Below are 10,000 nucleotides of genomic sequence, written 5' to 3'. Positions count from 1 at the left end.
TTTCCTTGTGTTGTATGTCTTGTACTCTGTTTTTTCGTTGTTAAAAAAATGTCCGTTTCCATGGTTTTGTTTTTATGTTTTCGTTTCTCATTGTGTTCGACGTTTTTTTGTGTCCTGTACCCATATATGCATGTATATATACATATAGATGTAGGTACGTACATATATGTATGTATATATATACTTATGTTTCATTTATTATTTTGTTATTATATGATTGAACGCCACGCATCCATTTCCAAGAAAGTTTTATCTTACATATATATATGTATATATGCATATATATAAATATATATATATATATTACTTATTATAATCGGTGGACGCACGCAGTTATTGAGTGGTACCCGCGTGAGCGGAAAAGACCACCCGGAAGACCTCCACTACGGTGGAGTTACGATTTCAGGAGGACGATTGGGATCACGTGGATGAGAAAGGCGCGATCCAGAGAGGAGTAGACAGCGTGCTGTGACCAGCGGTGTCAAATGGACGCCTGACGGACTGATCGGTCAAGGTGATATCACCTCCAAGGTGAAGGTGATATTACTTATATTACTTATATTATTATTATTTGATTGAACGCCACGCATCCATTTCCACGTGTGTACCGTTGGCGATATTTTCCTCCGTCTTCCCTTCTTTGGATCTTTCCTTTTCCTATGTTTCTGACGAAGAGCTCCGCTCGAAACGTTAAACTCCCCTTCTTTCCTTCTTTCCTGAACGTCCAATAATACTATACTTGTTCCACGTTCTCGCGTTGTTGTGTTTTCATGTTTGGATTAACTATATATATATATATATATATATATATATAATAAGGGTATAAATTGATATTAATCAATTAAAACCAGTGGCTTAGCATATTTAGAAGATCCGAAGATTAAAAATTGTGTTACATACAAAATTAAAAGGAATGACCACTAGAGTGAACACCTAATATGCTAAACATAGACGTCAAATCGCCATTACCACGAAGAGTGTGTTCTCAAGAAAAATCTCAGCAAAACACCATACGAAATAAAAGAAAACTATTATCTACGTACCATGGTTTCACTTGTTAATATCTACGTATATTTTCATTCGTCTTGCTCGTTTTTACATCTTGGCGTTTTGCTGATTTTTCTTGAGAACACACTCAAGGGGCTAGTAGATTGAATCAATCCCCCGTGCACAACTGGTACTTATTTCATCGACCTTGAAAGGATGAAAGGAAAATTCTAAATCGGCGGAATTTGAACCCTGGACCTAAAGAGCCGGAAGAAATGCCGCTAAAAATAAAATGTTTAAATTATACTCTGGAGCATTAGATACTTAATTAAATAGAAATTAACAATTGCAGCGTGGAAGGTGTTTAGAAGCCGTTAAAAAAAACACACAAAAACCGTTAGATTCACTTCAACATTTAAATTTAAATTTAATTTATGTCAAAATATTTTCTTTTAGTTAACCATTCGCTCTCTTCCCGGAACATTGGTTTCTGTAAACAGATAATAAAATACATGTTGCACATACCAATTAAATTATACACGAATTCACAAACGGTTTCAATATAGGAAACACACGAAAAGAATAGAAAAAAAACACAAAAGTATTTAAACAGTAATTCCCAGTAAATAATTTAATATCACCATTTTTAATATTCACAAACACCCACGTGTACACGTGTATGTGTATATGTACATGTATACATACATGTATGTGTGTATCTGAGTTCATATGTGCGTGTATATTATGCATTATATTATGTATTATGGCTGCGAATTTGAATTTATTCGCTTCATATGAACATTTTAATGAAGCTTTGCGAAATATTCTGAAGTTGTAGTGATCTCGAAAAAGGAGAAATAAAGCTATATTAAATCTCTGAGCGAGATATAAACAGTAGCAATACGCAATCGTAACATATAATTGCCAACCAAGTGTGGCGTCCTGTACAGGACAGTGCTACTGACGTTTATAGCTCCAGGAAGACATCTCCTTCAGCTGACTAACAACACACGTTCTGTGCCCGATCAGTATTTGCAAGGGGAGGTCATCCCTCCCATCTCCAGCCTTACGTGATGCGATTCTGCATTGCTACTGTTTGTGTCTCGCTCATAGATTTAATATAGCATATTTCTTCTTTTTCGAGATCAGCCGCATCGGACGCCATGATGGATCTAAAGTGGAGGTACAAGAGGTTGTCAGACTCTGCATAAGGCGTGGACAACCAGCATATATATATTACACACACACACACATACATATATATATATATATATATATATAGAAGTATCCATTACACTACCGGTATCTTACCTATGTTTAACCATGGGCATACAAATGCAAGCATATTATGCTCATAAATTATAGGTAAAGACAAAGATAAACCTGAGTTATCAAGAATCAAAATTTAAAGGAAATAGAACATGGAGAAATATTCTTTTTTACTCTAGGCACAAGGCCCAAAATTTTTGGTGAGTACACAACTGGTACTTAATTTATCGACCACAAAAAGATGAAAGGCACTGCCGACCTCGGTAGAATTTGAACTCAGAACGTAAAGACAGAGAAAATACCGTAAGCATTTCAGCCGGTGTGCTAACGTTTTTTCCAGCTCGCCACATTAAAAATGGAGAAATATTGAAGAACAATTGACTTACATCAATTACTACTTATTAATTCAATACAAATAACATCCCATCTAACAGCTGTTTCTGCTTCCAATGTTGTATAGTATTAACATTGTTATGCTAAAAATATTTATCATAGGCGCAGGAGTGGGTGTGTGGTAAGTAGCTTGCCTACCAACGACATGGCTCTGAGTTCAAATTTAGTAGATGGAAACTGAAAGAAGCCTGTCGTATATATATATAAATATATATATATGTATATGTGTGTATGTGTGTGTGTGTGTGTGTTTGTGTGTGTGTGTGCGTTGTCAAGTGATGTTTGTCCCCCGAACATCGCTTGACAACTGATGCTGGTGTGCTTACATCACCGTAACTTAGCGGTTGGCAAAAGAAAACGATAGAATAAGTACTATGCTTACAAAGAATAAGTCCAGGGGTCGATTTGCTCGACTAAAGGCGGTGCTCCAGCATGACCACAGTCAAATGACTGGAACAAGTAAAAGCATAAAAAAATAAAAGAATATTTGGTAATGAAACCGATCTGAAACGCGGAGCTTCACCAGAGTGAAGAATAAATAAAAAAAAGAAGAGCGTAGAGAAAAAACCGAAAAGTTGAATACGGTTGTAAACATTCCATTTTGCTTGTGTATCTCTATCTCCATTTTCTGTTTTCTTTATATATATATATATAATGGATAATAAAACGAATGGTTTACACCTGATAGCTTACTGGTAAAGCACAGTCACTTTCACAGTGATCGTTAGGTATATGGCAAATGAAAGGAATCGATGCTAGATGTGTCGAAACAATTGTCGTGATTAGAAATAAACACTCACATATTTCATCTTCCGTCTTTCCTTTGCAACACACACAAACACACATTTTACATAGTGTGGTTAACTTCAACTTCACTTCTTGTATTTATAATCTTAATATTTATTGATGTAAGTTTGCTGTTATATGGATGTTCATCAAGCAAAATTAACATTCAGTCATTTTCAGAAATTAATTTACCGCAAAGAAATGTTCAATTCGCTACATAATATTCACTTGTTTCTATACTGTTGTTGTGCAATGACAATTTTCATGAAATTATTTTTTACATCAGTGTGTGTGTTTGTATGTGGGATGGGACGTGATTTTGATTCTGAGGTAAACTAAAAACCAATAATTTCGAATGTTCTTTTCCTGGAAATCATGAAAACTCATAATTTGAAAGTTAATATAGTATAATTTAATTGCAAAAATAACATTGGAAATGAGAATCCCAGGATATGATTTTTTTGTGCTAAAATATTATTAATTACATAATATATTGACAATAATAGAAAATGCTTAAATGATATTACTCTGAAATGATGAGGTTTCATTTAAGAGATATGTGAGAATGATATTTTGCCAATATTGACTTGGTAGTATGCTGATGTATTGGATACTGTATTTGAAGGATCGAATCTCGACTATCGCACGATGTCCAGCAATGATCTTATTCAATGTATACCAAAATACTTACCCTGTAAATTGTTTTCCAAAACAATATCGTAGTTGATGTAAGCGGTCGTTTTAGACACGAAGTATATTTAAAAAACACAACCAAAGGTCCTTCTTCAAATCGTCTTAATAAGAAAAAGTCATCAGATGGTCGGGTTGAGGAAACATTTCATTTGTATAAAACATGTAGCTTGATTTCATGAATGATATAGCCATAACTGATAGAGTACTGCATGTCTTAAAAGACTTGACCTCATTTGGAACAGTTGACTTTATTGTAAACTAGGTGAAAAATCGAGATAACAGAATAGTGTCTACGCAGCGACTCGACCTTCTGCAAATAACAGCCAAATCGCATTCAACCTACAAGCAGCATGAGAGTACTTCTACAAGGTGGTCATACAGTTGGTGAATTCTCAGAGGAGCTTCTTAAAATTGGTAATGAGGTATTAACATTCAAACCAAGACTTCAGCTACATGAAATTACATGCGGTCAAATGGTACTTTCTCTTAGGGATGTTATGGATAAAGTATTTCCTAATTATCTGTCAATTACATTGATGTAAACTGGTTATGTGAAAGAGCTATACTAGTTCCAAATAATGAAATGGTTGATAAACTCAATCATGATCTTCTTCAAAAGTTAACAGATACATCAGAAATGACTTTTCGATCAAGTGACACAACGGTCGATCAAGATCAGACTGTTCAATACCCTGCTGAATTTCTGAACACACTTAAGCCCACTGGGATGCCACCGCATAACTTGACACTATAGCTGGGTTGCTCCAATTATGTTGCTTAGGAATCTTGACCCACTTCGCCTGTGTAATGGAACTCGCTTAATTGTTAATTCCATAAAGCCTCGTGTCCTAGAGTCAACAATCATAACAGGTAGTCACTAAGGAGAAAATGTCTTTATTTCTCTCATACCTACAGATGTTCCATTTGAATTTAAAAGGTACTAGTTTCCTGTCAAACTAAGTTTTACCATTTCAGTTAACAAATCTCACGGTTGGATTTGATCTCTCTACTACATGCTTCTTCCACGGCCAACTCTATATTGCTTGCTCATGAGTTGGAAGCATCAACAATTTATTCATTTGGATACCAACAGAAAATTACACAGTGAAGAATGTTTACCCTGAGATGCTTCAAGATTGACAGATTTTCAGTTCTAAATTCGATTAGCATTACAATTTGGATACTTTATAATAAAATGTAGATATTTTGAAATAATTATGAGAAAAAAATATCTTCATATTTATTGTTTACTAATCTGAAAAAGAACAGCAGTAACCCGGGCAACTCCGGGTCATTCTGCTAGTATATATATAATTTCTTATTACGTTCTGTTCACAATAGACACTTATTCTGAACCATATACCACTATATATATTGAGTTCCAAACCAGGTTATTAGTGTGGTTATACCTAAGCATGCACACACATACACACATACACTCATCCACATACACACATACACACAGAGGAGGACATGAGGATCAGTGATTTGATCAGCTCTGCTGAGTCACCAACTGGAGGATGTTATAGCCTCAGCCTCGAGCCGACCAAAGCCTTGTGAGTAGATTTGGAAGATAGAAACTGAAAGAAGCCACTTGTATGTATATATATATATATATATAATATATATATATATATATTTACATACATACATACATACATACATATATATATATATATATATATATATATATATATATATATATATATAAGGAGGCGCAATGGCCCAGTGGTTAGGGCAACGGACTCGTGGTTTCGATTCCCAGACCGGGCGTTTTATTGAGCGAAAACACCTAAAGCTCCACGAGTCTCCGGCAGTGGGTGGTGACGATCCGTGTTGTACTCTTTCGCCACAACCTTCTCTCACTCTTTCTTCTGTTGGCCTGCTCGCTTAGCCAGCGGGGTGGCGTTATTTGAAGGCTAAAACAATGCGGAGCGCATTGTGACCAGCAATGTGTAGCAATATCTGATACCCTGGTCGGTCAAGGTGATATATATATACATGTATGTATGTATATACATTATTGTTTAATACTCTGAATTTCTTGAAATTCTTCCAAAGGATATTTGGATTTACTTGTCATACATGAGGAATTCCCATAGATGTTGATTCTACTTGTATGTATCGGTATCTAATTGTTTGATCTAGTTAACCAAATTCGTTTAAAATGAAATTCGTTTCTTGATATCTCCCTGGATTTGTTAATCGCTTTTATTCCCTAATCTCTCTCTCTCTCTCTCTCTCTCTCTCTCTCTCTCTCTCTCTCTTTCGCTATATATATATATATATATATATATATATACAGTGGTTGGGCAAGATAATGGAAACACCTTAAAATTTCAAATTTATTTTAATACGGGTTAGGACCGCCTTTGGCAGTAATTACAGCTTGACTTCTACAAGGTATGGACTCGTAGAAATTTTGCATTATTTCCAATTAAATTTTTGTCTATTCTTCAGCTAAAACAGTCTCCAGTTCTTGCAGTGATGATGGTGGAGTATATCGACTCCTTACTTGTTTTTCTAAAATGCACCATAACTGTTCAATAATATTGAGATCTGTGGACTGTAGTAGCCACATAAGATGTTCATGGAAGTGGGGACAAAACCTGGAAGGGCCTATCTCATTGCCAATGTTTGAAACGATAAACGCGTTCTTTAAACGTGTTTACAAGAATTCTCCGAGAGCAGAATGAGATATTGTTCTTCGTTACAGAACGGACAAAAAGATTTACCTTCATCATATGGAAAGGATCTAGATAGAATATTCCAAATCAAATTGTTTATTATGTTCCTTTAGAAGCCAAATAAATTTACTAAGCCCAGTATTGCTGCGTTTATTAGTATATCTAAATTTGGATTAATGATTAGATATTCTTTTCGATGAAAACCTACCTATGTAAAAAAAAAAGAAGAGAAATCTCAGAACCGGAAGTAATTTTACATTGATAAACATAGTTTCTAGTCTTAGAATGACTGCTAAGGAAACGAGTACGATTCGAATTTATATCAGAAATACTAATATTGTTATTATTGTTCAAAGAATCGTTAGTGTTAATAATATCAATGTTATTATTTTCATTACGTGGATTTGTATTTAATAACTTATTGTTATGCGAAGAGATGATTTGTGAATGGTTTTTGGTGTCTGATAACCTTATTCTAATTCGGTGTGAATTGATAATGGAATGGTATCTTGAATTTTTTGAGAAATTCTTATCTGTAGCTTCACGAAACTGGTAAGGGAGGTTGGCAAAATTACATTTTTTGATTTAGTGTGAATTATTCCACAGCACGATTTTTCGATATGGCTTTTCAGTTACTCGTAAATTATTTAGATATATATCTTCTCTAAATTCTATTACACCAGATAAATTTTATGCTCAACGCATGCTCAGTCTGCCCCATAATAAACGAAATGTAAATGCTCCATTCTTACATAACAATCAAGGGGAGATTACTCGCCCCAACCCATCTGTTATTTCCAGTGATAATATGAGTGATTTTTGTGATTGTAGAGTTAAAGTGCAATATAAATTTTAAGATTATTGCAAAAGAAGGAATTTAGTATATATTATTTATATCTTTGTGATTATTGTCATAATTTGATTTGTACTTAGTATTCTTAATGTGTATGATGTGCATGCTTCTTTTGTTATTGTACGAGCTAAACCTACTGTTATGACTACCAAAGCATGGCTCTCCTCGAGCAGGTCGTCTGAACACAACGTATGTAGACCAACTACCAGAACCCAGATAGCTCCCTGAAGAACTTCCTTGATTAACGCAGGATCAAGATCGATGGCGTACGCTGATTAAAAATGTCGAGCAAGCTCGACCAGATGATGATGATAACATGTCGTTAATTCTGGAAACAGGAAACCGTGGGTCATTATTCAATCTGAGACGGTAAAAACACAATTTTAACCTAATTTTTTTATTTTCAGTTATAATGAATTTTATTATAGTAATCCAAATATTTACTGATTTGTTTGTTATTTGTATCCGATGGCAATAAAAAAAATTGAAGGAAAGCAAGAAAATTAAGAAAAATGAAGAACTGCAGACAAAATATTTGTAGAAAAACTATCTCTAATATTTCATATATAAAATTTTGTGAGATTTGTTGTTAATAATATAAATATTTCCACGTATTTTTGCAGGTGTATGATTATGTTTATATATCGACATTATATATCCTTTACATAAAAATCTCCGTTAACTATAGTTTCAAGTCTGGATAAATCATATCCATGCACACTTTCTGTCCTGTTGCTAAAATAGAATCATTGCAAATTATACACAACTAAAGTTGACGTTCTTAGCAAAGATAATTCTAACAATATCCCAGGTTTAGTAAAAGCAAAGTAATTCATTGTTTCGGTGTTCATAGTTCCTCGCAAGAAAAAGAAAATTGACACGCAAGTAAAGCGGAGAATCAATGGAAAATCTATTTCATACTTGACTTCCGCAACTCGAATAGCATAGCAGGCTGATTGTAACACACTATGCTATGTGGGCCATTTACTATTCTACGCATTTTTCATTGAGGCTATGTATTGATTCTTAATTTCTTCTGCGATTAGTTTTAGTTATGAAATTATATTCCCCACCTTCAGTTACGATTCAAAGCTAATATCTTAATATTTCTTTCAATCTCGTCACATCAGTTTTAACGTTAAGCATTTAAGGGGAACCGACGTTTTGTCCTTTATGCCTGTAGATATATTGGCTGCATAGATTAGGTTCATTATACGAGTGAGCACAATATAGAAAAGCTATAAAAATTTGAAGCAGTATTGTCTGAGGTACGAAAAGCTTTTGGACAATAAAATTTTGAATATAATTTTTAATGAAACTCCTGAACAGAAGCAATTGAATTGTGTATTTATATATCTACAGATATTCTATATACACATGCACTCCACTCACACAACAAATGTATATATATACACGCATACACATATTGATATGCATATGCATATATATATATATATAATATATATATATATATATATATATATATATATATATATACTCTTTTATTCGTATATATATATTCTTTTATTCTTATATATATACGACGGGCTTCTTTCAGCTTCCGTCTACCAAATATACCCACAAGGCCTTGATCGGCCCGAGGTTATAGTAGAGGACCTATGCCCAAGGTGCCACGCAGTGAGAACGAACCCGGAACCATGTAGTTTGTAAGCAAGCTACTTACCACCCAGCCACTCCTACGTCTATAGCCACTCCTCTGCCTGTATATTATTATTATTATTATTATTATTATTATTATTATTATTATTATTATTATTATTATATCATCATCATCAATATTATTATTATTATTGGGTGAGAAAGCAGTGCATGCCATCAAAGTGACACTGGGGTAAATTATATGACATGCAGTATACTCTTCGAGTAAAACCACCAATAGAAGAGAATTTGACCACAGACTGCGTGTATTCCATCCCATGCAACTGTGGTAGGTTATGCAAAGGCGAAACATGCTGCCCCCTCAAAATAAGGATAGATGAACATCGCAAAGCTGTGACATGAGAAGGTATTGATAAATCGGGTATAGCTGATCATGTATGGAAAAATGGAGACCACCTACCCTTGTGAGATGAAGTTATAATAATAGGCAGAGAACACCACTGGAAAATACGAAAACTAAAAGAAGCAGCACATATGCTAGGATACAACCTCCTAAGCAGACCGAGCGCAGATTTGAGCAGCATATGGGAACCGGTATTAAGGAAGAATAGAAAAATATTAGATTTATAAGCCCTAAAATTCAATCCATAATATCCCACGGGCATATGGCGCAATGGTTAAGAGCGCGGACTACCTATCCCCAAGATTCCGA

General features: G+C 34.4%; 1 long non-coding RNA gene across 1 annotated transcript in view; it reads right to left on the bottom strand.

Annotated features, from left to right (window-relative positions):
- The window catches only part of LOC118765791, a 21,061-nt gene extending 11,230 nt beyond the window's left edge, over nucleotides 1–9,831 (bottom strand). Inside the window, exons 1-2 of the long non-coding RNA XR_005001671.1 lie at nucleotides 9,546–9,831; nucleotides 1,936–1,944 (exon numbers count right to left, since the gene is read on the bottom strand). This is a non-coding gene — a long non-coding RNA (uncharacterized LOC118765791). The remainder of the gene's footprint in view (nucleotides 1–1,935; nucleotides 1,945–9,545) is intronic.
- Nucleotides 9,832–10,000: the final 169 nt, after the last annotated feature.

The sequence above is a fragment of the Octopus sinensis genome, linkage group LG13 (assembly GCF_006345805.1).
Source record: "Octopus sinensis linkage group LG13, ASM634580v1, whole genome shotgun sequence".
Lineage (NCBI taxonomy): Eukaryota > Metazoa > Mollusca > Cephalopoda > Octopoda > Octopodidae > Octopus > Octopus sinensis.
This window is presented reverse-complemented; position numbering and strand designations above follow the sequence as displayed.